Source organism: Trichechus manatus, unplaced genomic scaffold (assembly GCF_000243295.1).
Source record: "Trichechus manatus latirostris isolate Lorelei unplaced genomic scaffold, TriManLat1.0 scaffold00059, whole genome shotgun sequence".
NCBI lineage: Eukaryota > Metazoa > Chordata > Mammalia > Sirenia > Trichechidae > Trichechus > Trichechus manatus.
Window position 1 is genome coordinate 4,398,862 of NW_004443995.1, and position 9,947 is coordinate 4,408,808.

Here is a 9,947-nt window from a genome sequence, read left to right on the forward strand (position 1 = left end):
GCTTAACCCACTTCAGCACCAGGGCTCCTTCATTGAACACTAGAGGGCCATATAGTACCTTATTGTCATTGATACAGCTGCTTTTGACTTATTTAAATATATTTAGTGTTTGTCCCTTTTCCTTTGTGCTCTGAGTTAACCATTTCCTACTCAGAATTTGGAATAAATAATTTGGAATAGTATGTGCATGATTATATAATATGCAGGATATCTAGTCTTTTTTTTTTTAACTAACAACTTCATTTGCCTATTTAAAAACAAAAATAACTGCAAAAAGTGATCAACGAGTGACCCTTGGAATAAATGTACACAGGTGTGCAAACTTACCTTGGGAGTATGAGGCTATGTTTTGAAAATTTCTCAGGTATCTACACCTTAATGCATAAAAATAAGTCTTTCCATTGTTAGTTTCTCCCAGCATATGTGTGAGAAAAGAATGATCTCTCCAAAGAGGCTATCCTGTTTGTCAGATTTCCTCTGAGTTAGCATAAAAGGTAATATTGCAAGGTGTCACCACCGGGCCATCCTGAATAGCCATTCTTCTTCCTCAGTTTCTTTTGGCTGCTCGACATGGAAAAATAAGAAATATAACCTCGTTGAGGGGTCATTATTCAAATGCCTACAGGACCTAAAGGTCATACTTGAGCCAGTAGGGTAGTACAGGCTCTTATGAACTGCAGGGCATATGCCTTCCCTAACAGGCATTAACTAACATTCATTTAAAAAAAAAACACATTTTGTTGGCTCCAAAAAAACTGACTTCGAACCACATTTGACCAGTGGACTATCAGTTTGTAACCTTTGATTGCTTCTAGTTGAGAGGAAGTTCAAGGTCTAGGTAGATCCTTCGTTAAATTTTTATTTCTTCCTTAGATATACTTTAGAAAGCACTTCTCATTATTAATTTCTATATTATGTCTTCGAGGGAAAATAGGGACATTTTCTTATTAGCTGCCATTTACATTTTTGTGAAGGGAGATTAGGATGAATTCAGGGGAAACACAGTGTTTACATCTAGAGGAGGGCATAAAAGGATCGTGTGACAGAGAAAGAGGGAGCAAGAATACATTTAAAGACTTAGAAGAACCTAAGCTTTTGAGTTTTCCTCCTTAGATTTGTCAGCTTTAATATGTTAAAATTATTTCCTCATATCATTTACTATAATGAAGTGACAAAACTTTGATCTTTGGTTCTAAAGTGCACTAGAGTTAGTCCTCTTGAACATTGATTGACTTCTTTTCAATTGAAAGCCATTGATGTGATAAACATTGTTCACTAACTGATAAAGTTACATTTCATATGCTTTAGGTGTTTGCTGGTTTTCTATTCTACCACCATTTTCTGAAAACCACTTTTATTACTGTATTTGGGCAGATTAACATGAGCTTTGGTGATTAGTTCAATTCATTGGCTCATATAATACAACTGAGCTTGAATTTTGATATTTTTGCTCAAGTAATGAAAAGAGTTATTGTTAGCATAATCTATTTGCAGACAACTAAACTCTTAGATGGTCAAGAGTATAAAACAAGCAAAAAGGGAGATCAGTATCTAGATGTAGTGATAAACACCAGACTTTTTGAGTCCAGGTAAAGAAACTAGATGCTATTGATGAATTAAAGACATCAAAATAGTATCCTTTTAACATGTATCTGGAGAAGACATTTGCTTACTAATTAAAATTTGGTTCAGTTTAACAGATATTACTGAGTACCATAAGAATTGCCATTATTCTTCTAAGGTGTGTCACAACTTAATACTAGCATTTGGGGAGGAGGGATGGTGAGAAGGTGTTGAAGCGAAGGGTATTACCATGTTAAATGCATGCATCCATTCTAAGAGGCATTTTGTTTAAAGAAGATTTTAATATGAGGACAAGTGTGGAATCAAGGGTATGAAACGTTTTAGAAAGATAAGGGATCAGTTGGATTCCCCCAGTGGTCAGGAGGTTTGGGAAAATCAAGTCAGTATAAGTACTAGAAATGCTCCTAGAACACTGTTCACCTGTGTTGTAACTAATTTCTATCAGTGATTACATGGAGATGATTTTTAAGCAGAAAGCCCTCTTGTCCCCCCTTCCCCTTTCCACAGTTTATAGGAGACACAAACAAACTCAAGGAACTATAGGGACCAAAAAGGTAATTTAAGTAAATGAAATGTCCTAAGTATAAGACCCAAGGAACCAAAGCTTCTCTAAAGAGGATGGCCGTGAAAATTGTGATCCTGATATTGATATGTTCTTCAATTTTTCAAAAGTGACTGAGATTCCAGAATTTTAGATACTTCTCAACCTTTATGTGTTAGCGTACAGACTCTGCAAAAGTATTTCTATAAGTTATGCTTAACCTACGGACCACCCATTTTCACTAGACATCATAAATGGAAGAAGAGTGTGTTGTTCCTCACTCAATGCAGAATTAAAATAGTTTACATCCAGTGCAAATTCATTAAGGGCACTGAGTTGTTTGGAGTGGAAGTACAGCATATACATAGCACATTAAATGCCTTAGTCAGTGACATAAGGGCTTTTTTTCATTATGAATTTAATATACTGGTTTTAGGTATTGAACTGCCAAATAATTTGGCCTCATTTAAAAAAAAAAAAAAGTGTGTCCCAACTTGCACAAGGAATTTGAGTTGGCCTATGTGTAGGAGAAACATATAGAATAAAATGATAGTGTACATGAAAATCAGAACCAGGGAGAATACTAGAATAGACTATGAGGACAAGGCCATGAGAAGAGATAGGGAATGAGTTTTGATGAGTTGGGGTAAGCTGGTAGTAGAATACAAGTTGGCCACTCATAAAGGTCTACACCAATATTCTTCAAAGTGTGACCATGGACCAGCTGCATCAGAAACATCTGGAGTGCCTATTAAAAATGAAGGTTGCTGTTTTACACTCCAGAACTACTTAATTAAAACCTTTAGGGTGTAATTTTAATGTAGATTAAAGTTTGCAAAGCATTGGCCTATAGATTGGTCTACACCTTCCTCCTTGTGGAAACCCTGGTGGTGTGGAGTGGTAAAGTGCTACAGCTGCTAACCAAAAGGTTGGCAGTTTGAATCCACCAGGCTCTCCTTGGAAACCTATAGGGCAGTTCTACTCTGTCTTGTAGGGTCGCTATGAGTCGGAATCGACTCGACAGCGACTGGTTTGGTTTAGGTTTTTCCTCCTTGTGATAAAATTAAAAGGAGGATGTGCTGAATTCTCTCAGAGGAAGAGAAAGCATGCCAGAGGTTCAAAGGAAGCATCCCTTTTATTAATATTATATGAAAGGGACTCTCACATGGGCCTTCATGAGTGATTTAGTAGACCATGTTCTTAATAGTGTATCTATAACAACTGTATTAATGCTCATGAATAGTGGTAGTTAAAAAGTGTGGTCTCTGGAATGAAACTGTGGGGTTTTCAAATATTAGCTGTCTTACTTAATGCCAATTTGAACTTGGGCAAACTGTTAACCTCTCTTGTAGAGTTATCATAATCATGGAAGTGTATCTGCCATATAGTGCTATTGAGAAGATTAAATGAGACAATGATGTAACATACTTAGAACAGTGACTAGAAAACAGTTAAGTCCTTAATAAGTAGTAACTATTATATTTAAAAGGATCCCTGGTGGTTACAGCACTCATCTGCTAACCGAAAGCTTGGCTGTTTGAACCCACCAGCCTCTCTGCGGGAGAAAGATGTGGCAGTCTGCTCCCGTAAACATTACAGCCTTATAGGACAGTTCTTCTCTGTCTCATAGGGTCGTTATGAGTTGGAATCAGCTCAGCAGCAATGGGGTTGTTATATTTTATAAGGCTTATTATTGTTATGTTCCAAGCTTATGCTAAAATTAACTTAAGTAACTAATCCAGGCTAGACAGTATACTATGTGAAATATTTTTAGTTTCAAAGAGACCTTCTCTCCTAGGTGAGTTAAAATGATTCCACTGGTTTTGGCCTAAATTATTGTGGCTTTTTAGAATAAAGTTCAGCTGTTTGGCATTATAAATTTTTAGTGCTAACTCTGAAGCACTCTTGATCCTAGACATATTTTTTTCTTAGTTGGTCTTTAATGCTGAACCCAGAAGGAATTTGAAAGCCTAAAAGTAAATCTTGGTAGTCTTGGGGCTTTGAGTTCTCTCATGAAGAGATGGAAATGCCAGTTCTATTAGATAATGACACATGTGTGTTCTTGAACTGAGTAAGTGGAGCTGGAATAAATGCAAGGGTAGGTTCTCTTTGGCACTTCCATAGAAATTCTAGAATTACTGCTCGATACTACAGGAGATACCTAAGAGTTCTTTTTTTTTTTTTAAACAGTAAGGAGATAATTATAAGCAAATGAAAGCAAAAGTTTTAAGGAGTGAAAATTTTGAATATACTGAGGTGCATCTGTAGTGTTTATCACTTACATTTTCCGTTTTGGAGTTTATTTCTCATTACTATTTCACTGTGTTAACTGGTACAGAAAAGAAGATTAAAACTTTAAGACGATCATTATTCTCTATCAGTTAGATATCAGTAATCTTATATTTAACTTTTATTATATTTTTATGCTTCTATTCCATAAAGGAACAGAGCAGAGATTGCAAACTGGTGTCTTATATAGTATTTTTTAAACACATTTACATTTGCTGCCAACATTTAAAAATTTGGAGAGTTCACATAAAAATGCTGATTTTTCACCTTCTTTTGAAAATGTGGAATATCTGGACTTCCTGGGCTCATGTGCTTACATGACTGCAATCAGCTGCACCTTTTAAATGAGTTTTCCAGGTCTTAAATCTGGCCTGCTTCTCTTCTTTATTTTGCCTGCCTGCTCCTCTATTTGAGTTTGCTTGGAATAAAGAAAAAAGCATGATTTTAGGAAACCCAAAAGTGAGTTGGTTTTTTTTTTTTTTTAATCATCTGTCAAACTAGTTTAATGTAAATTCCAAGCCAACATAGTATATAACATTATCTGAAGTTTTATTATGAAAATAGCCAGAGACTTGCTAAAGGCTTTTTTTCCAATGAGCAATATCAAGGGAGGAAATTGTCACCAAAACTTTTGTAACCCCTCAAAGATACCCATTCATGAAAGTTTTCATTTTGGATGATCTGTTGCCCTTAATTTTGAAATAAACACTTCACTAAGATGACTGTCTTATTACAACAGTGAACCAATGCTCTTGCAGCTCCTTATTTTGTAAAATGCTTCTGTGATCTATTGCCACCTAACAAATCCCCCAAGAGCTTAATGGCTTATAACAAACAATTAGTTTTTTAGTTGTTATTTCTCAATTTCCTGTAGGTTAAGAATTCAAGAAGGGCTCACCTGGGGGGCACTGTTGATTCAGGGTTGCAGTCAGATGGTGACTGGAAGTGTAACAGCAGGGGTCTAGAATGGCGGGGGACTGGCTAGGAATCTTTTTCTCTTCAGATAGTCTCAGGACTTCTCTATGTGGTCTCTCAACCCTGGGTAGTTTGGGCTTCTTCATAGCATGGTAATCTTAGGACAATTGGACTACTTCAATAGCAGTTCCGGGCTACCACTTGAGTGATAGTAGAAGCTGAATCTCTTTTTATGACTTAGCTTTCAAAGTCACGTAATGTCACTTTCACCAAAGTCTGCCCAGTTTTTAAGGGAAGGGGACATGGATCCACCTCTCAATGGGAGGTGTATCATAGTCACATTGTAATAAGAGCATGTGAGATGGGATATTGTCGCAATCATCTTTGGGAAGTAGCATTTGCTCTAGGAAGTCATGATATCTTTATATCTATTCCTGTTTTTGTTTATATGTTTTTTTAATTTGGACTTAAGGTTCATTAAAACAGATTCCACACATATAAATGTTTTATGCAATACTTTATTTCAGCTATCTAGAACTCAGTTTATCTAAAACACAGATAATAAAAAATAAAGGTCTCTAGACAACTAGGTTAGAAAATCACACAACTAGGTTAGGAAATAACATTCTGTAGAATAGAATATATGTTCTAATAAGCACGAGCTTAGGAATTAGACATGTCGTAGGTGCCATCGAGCTGATTCTAACTCAGAGCGACCCCACTTGACAGAGTAGAACTTCCCCATAGGGATTTCTTGCTTGTAATCTTTGTGGAAGCAAATCGCCAAGCCTTTTTCCTTTGAAGCAGCTGGGTGGTTCTGAACTAGCAAACCTTTCAGTTAGCAGCTGCACCACCAAATAAAAAAACCAAACCCATTGCCATCAAGTCTATTCCGACTCATAGCGACCCTATGGGACAGAGCAGGACTGCCCCATAGGGTTTCCAAGAAGCGCCTGGTGGATTCAGACTGCCATCCTTTCTGTTAGCAGTCAAACGCTTATAACAACTGCGCCACCAGGGCTCCAAATCCAAACCCATTGCTGTCGAGTCAATTCTGACTCAGAGCGACCCTAAATGACAGAGTGGAACCGCCCCATAGGGTTTCCAAGGAGCAACTGGTAGATTTGAACTGCCAGCCTTTCGGGTAGCAGCCAAGCTCTTTATACCGGGGTTAAAATCTCAACTCCACTGATTGATTGGCAGCTGTAGTTACCTTAGGCAAATTTTTAAGCCTTTCTGAACCTCAACTTACTTCTATAAAACTTAGAATAATGATACCTCACAGTCCTATTGTGATGATTAAGTGAAATAAAGCCCAATCAGCTAGGAACTCTGTCAATTGTTTAATCCTTCCCCCACGTCATTGTCCCAATCTGAAATAATACATTTATACTTTCCGAGCCCTATAGCTGTAATATCTATCTCCTAGACCTGGCCTTCTATCCCAAGATCTTTCTGTTTCAGGCATGCTCCGGAAGTATAGGGATTGAGTTTTGTTTGTTTTTAATCTTTCCTGATAGCCAGTTAGTGTTTTACTTATTGGAAAGAATGAAAACTCAGTTAAATTTAAACTTCAGCTATAAAATTAATGTTCATGTTTAACGGGTCATGTATTTTGTTCAGCATGTAATTTTGACAATGTAAAAAGCGGACGGTATCTCCACTACCAGCCCATCCAAGAATGAAATTCTAAATATGTATTTTCTATAACTTAATTCTGTATTTAAAATATTTTCTATTCATAAAGGAATGCTATACTTAATTTCTATGCTAAAGCATTTTCAGTAAATATTAATAAGTCTCATGCTTTCATAGCATGTTACTAAGAATTATACAAATTGTGTTCATCCTACTCAAAATAATGGATTTTGATTTTTAAACTAATTTATAATTGCAGCAGAAACTCAACAGTGTAGGAGACATAATTATCACTCCCCCCCATTTTACTTTCTTAATGTCAACTCTCCATCAGATATTTTACACTTTCATAGGCTCAGCTTTTTATTTTTCATAGGGTAAATTCTATAATGTGTTAAACTGTCAGTTTGTTGGGCTTCCTGCATTACAGCTTAATTTAGTTTTAGTTTAATTTTTTTAATCTATATAGAAAAGGCACCTACATTACTTATGCTTTAAGAATTACTAGTATTATGTCCTTATTTATGACTTCCTAGCCTCCAACAGAATTTTTATAGGAGAAATAAATTATTGATAAGTAATAAGTAATTTATTTTAACTGAAAAGTGTGTAATCTGTTTGTCTAAATTTATTTATAGAAGTTACTTAAATGCCGTATCTTAAAATCTTGATATTAAAGCAGTTTTTGTTTTCCCTTAAATTTAAATTTTATTTCGAGAATTGTAGAAAATCAGGTTGCTTTAAGTCACTTACTCCATCATCACGTGAGATTTTTGCATGACTGAAATACCTGTAATTACTATGTCATTTTTGTCATAGTTGACTAAAAGGTGTAACAATGTATAAATAATCACCAAACTAAATTCTTGGTGAGCAGCTGTGTAAGACCATTTTAACAGCTGGGGTAACCCAGCACAGACGGTAAGAGTAAAACTTAATCATGAAGCAAGTTATGTTATAGTCATTGAGAACTTCATACTGGGCATTTCTGAAATATTCACAAAATTCAATCCAATAATTGGATTTTTGTTTTATCCCAAGTATTTCTTTATATGCCTAATGAAAGAATGAGGACAAGTGTCATTTTACAATTAACAGCTGAAGTTCTTAGATACAAAGAAAGAAAATCCAAATTACACTCATTCAAAAAAATTGTAAAATTTACTCTGTAGGTCATTGTTTAGGCCACTATGGTAAGTGGGAGAGAAAAACAAAAAGATTTAAGTTATTATAGTGCAGTATGGAATCAGAAAATTCCTGAGGTTATTGTTCTTAAATTTCACCTTTTGAAATCATATTTTTAAAAGTCACTTATACCTGTAACTTTTTTTTGAAGTGTTTTATTTAGCTATATTTTATAAACCTGTAACTGTGCTGTTCTCTAAGCAATATAATACAGGAAGACTCACCGAATTGGCCATCCAGCACATTACAAGAAGGCTCTATACTTCATACTGTTAAAGCTGTACCATACTATCAAAGCTGCAAAAGACTTCATTCTCAGTAATGTGGTCCAGCCTCCTCATTCTATAAATCTAGAATCTGGGAGAAGTTAAAGACTTGCCTGAGGTCACCAGTTAATGGTGAAGCTGAAACATCAGTTAGCCAATATTATTTCATTTTTGTATACTGATGAGTTTACCTGGAGTATCAGCTCAAAGTAATTTGGTTGAAGGAAAGATGCTGAGACAGCAGTTTAGTCAAAGGATAATTTAGTTTTAAAGAAATTTGGTTGTAAAGAAATGAATAAATAGGTGGGTTTTTTTAATCTTGGAGTTTCTCATAAACTATGGGTTCGTTTTGCCACCTTTAAACTTGTTATTCATTTTTTAGAACTTGTTGATTTTTGGATATTTTTACTTTGAATTTGTAACTTATTTTCAACTAATTATTTGGAAATGTCCAGAAAAATTTGTAAGTAACCTACATATCCAGCAGTCAGAACCTGATTATATAAATCAAAGTGGTTATAAAACTTTATGTGACCTTGTATTCTAGTTTTGTTTTTTTTTTTAATTTTGAAAATGCTACATATACATGTATGTATATAGTGCTTTTATTTTGCAAATGTTCAGTTACCAGGTCACATTTTTATAATAGTTGCATATTTCAGAATCCAAACTAATTTCTCTTAAGTTGTTAAGGGCTGGCCTTGGTGCCCAAATACAAGAAATTATCAGGGAAATAAAACAATAACTTGTTGTAACTCATTAAATGTTTACATGAATATAATATGTAAAATACAGTACAACTGAAACTTGTAATCTGAGCACTTTGAGCAATTAAATGTCTTTTAGAATTTTTTAAAGAATTGTTTTAAATGTGATTTTAATTTTTTTTTTTTAATTGCACTTTAGGTGAAGGTTTACAGAACAAATAGTTTCTCATTACACAGTCAGCATGCATATTGTTTTATGACTGGTTAACAAACCCACAACATGTCAAAACTCTCCTTCTCGACCTTGAAGGACCTTTTTTCTTTTTTGTTGAAAGTATACATAGCCAAAGACACAACATCTCAAAAATTTCTACATGTACAATTCAGTGACATCGATTACGTTCTTCCAGTTGTGCTGCTGTTCTCACTGTCGTTTTCCAAATTATTCCATCACCATTATCTTCAGCTTACTGTCCCCTAGGCTTCCCATCAAGCCTTTTGAGTTGCTATTGTCAATTTGATCTCACATAGTAATTCTTTTTTTTTTTTTTTTTTCCAAATTATTCCATCACCATTATCTTCAGCTTACTGTCCCCTAGGCTTCCCATCAAGCCTTTTGAGTTGCTGTTGTCAATTTGATCTCACATAGTAATTTTTTTTTTTTTTTTTGTACCTTAGATGAAGGTTTGCAGAACATATGGTTTATCACTAAACAGTTAATACACATATTGACCTATGACAATGGTTAACAACTCCATGACATGTCAACACTGTCCCTTCTCAACCTTGGGTTCCCTATCAGCAGCTTTCCTGTCCCCTCTT

The 9,947-nt window shown here is 35.0% G+C and overlaps 1 protein-coding gene across 13 annotated transcripts in view; it reads left to right on the forward strand.

The window, feature by feature from the left end:
* FBXW7 (F-box and WD repeat domain containing 7) overlaps positions 1–9,947 on the forward strand; it is a 257,163-nt gene that overhangs the window by 171,658 nt on the left and 75,558 nt on the right. The gene's annotated exons all lie outside the window — the stretch shown is intronic.